The following is a 1738-nucleotide window of genomic DNA, read 5'->3' as shown; positions in this document are numbered from 1 at the left end:
CTTCATTTTCTCGATACGTGTGACCTCGCCAGACCTCGCTCTGAAGTCGAGGGCTGGTTTTTTTTTTTTTTTTTGGGTTTTTTCTTTTTTTGCCTTAAATCGGAAGCCCCGGCGCAGAGCGGCTCGCAGGCTCTCCGGGCGGCACGGCGGGCTAGCGGTTGCCCAGCGGCTACCGCCGGGAGACTACAAGGCAGAGCCCGGGGATGCTGAGGGAGGCCGGGGCAGGGGAGATGCGGTACCTCTCTCTGGGTACCATCCCAGCCCTGTGCTACGGGGCCGGGAGGACCCACCGCCCCAAACGCCGGGCTCTGGTGCCAGGGAGAGGACAAGGAGCAGCCCCCGGCACCGGGGCATTTTTTCGGGGGCCAGGCCCCGGGGAAGAGGAGGGGAGGCATTTCCCTGTGGGGTGCGCCGGCCTGGGAATGTCCTCTTTGCCCTGAACACGAAATAAAGAGGTTAGGGAGGAGGGGTCTCCGAGCCGAAGGCATTCAGCGGCAGCTGGTGCACCTGTCAGCGAGGCGAGAGCGGCTCCCCCTGACCTTTACGAACAAAAAAATCTCTTAGGGAAGCGTGGGTATTTTTAATTTACAAATAGGAGACGCTCGAAGGAAGGCGAGCCCAGGCCTCGGAGGGGCGGCCGAAGATCCGCGGTGCCTGGCTTGTCCCCCCCAAACTCTCGGGCAGCCGCGGCGGAGAGGCCGGCTCAGCCCCGTCCCCGTTACCGCTCGGCCGTTGAATTTCGTTTATTCCTCTCCTCGCCTTACGCTCTGACAGATATTTGCACCCCGGGTCGGTTGTCAAAATTCCACCTTTCTCGTTGTAATCTCCGAGCGGTTCCCCCAAACCATCCCTAAACCAAACAAAAACAGAGCTGCTGAAATAAAGCCACTCCTGATCCGTTGCTAAGAATAATAACTGTTGCAATTTTTTTTTTTCCTGATTATAATCGCGTCCCAATTATCACAGCAACATGTTAGGCGGTCAGTGTGCCACGCACAAGCTTATTTTCAGTGTGATTTGGGCCAAAATCTACTGACCCACCACGGTTAAAGCACGGAGAGTGATGGCTGCAGCGTGTTTTTGAGCTCCCGGCCTGGGTGGGGAGCTCCGCGCTGAGCTCCCACGCGTGTCCCGGGGCCACGGCAGCGGCTTTGCCCCCATCCCGCTGCTCGGAGAGGCAGGTTCATTCAGGGATGGGTACAGGAAGGGGAACATAGGTTGTTTTGGGTTGGTTTTTTTTGGGGGGGGGGGGGGGGGGGGAAGAGTTCAGGCAAGCCATGGAAAAATCCCTTCCAGAAATGCCCTGAAAAGGGAGATGAGCAGGACGAGGGAAATTTGCAAATAATGCGCTTGGCTTCTTCGCCACGGCTTCTTCTCTCGGGACAGCTCCGCAGCCTCACTGTGTCCCCCCCGCTGCCCTGTTACTAGCAGCGGCGATGGGGGGCCCAGGCTCGGCAGCCCCTCCGCGGACACCCACTCCGGCCCAGTTTTTGGGCTGCCTGGCCCCGCCGAAGCTCCCCAATGGGCTCCGCTTCCCAGCGCTGCCGGGTCTGGCAGCCGCTGTGACGGGATCTCTGAGCAGATGTGATTCCTAGCAGGGGCTCAATGCCGCCCTTCGAGTCTCCCGGACCATAGCTGTGACCTTTTTTCTGTTACTCGTTTGCTTGTTTATTTTTTTAAGCCTTCCAGGAACGCTGCTTTTCCTTATTTTTGGGGTTTTTTTGAGCTCCCACAAAAA

Source organism: Accipiter gentilis, chromosome 22 (genome assembly GCF_929443795.1).
Source record: "Accipiter gentilis chromosome 22, bAccGen1.1, whole genome shotgun sequence".
In the NCBI taxonomy this organism is placed as follows: Eukaryota; Metazoa; Chordata; class Aves; order Accipitriformes; family Accipitridae; genus Astur; species Astur gentilis.
Note: the sequence above shows the minus strand (reverse complement) of the source record.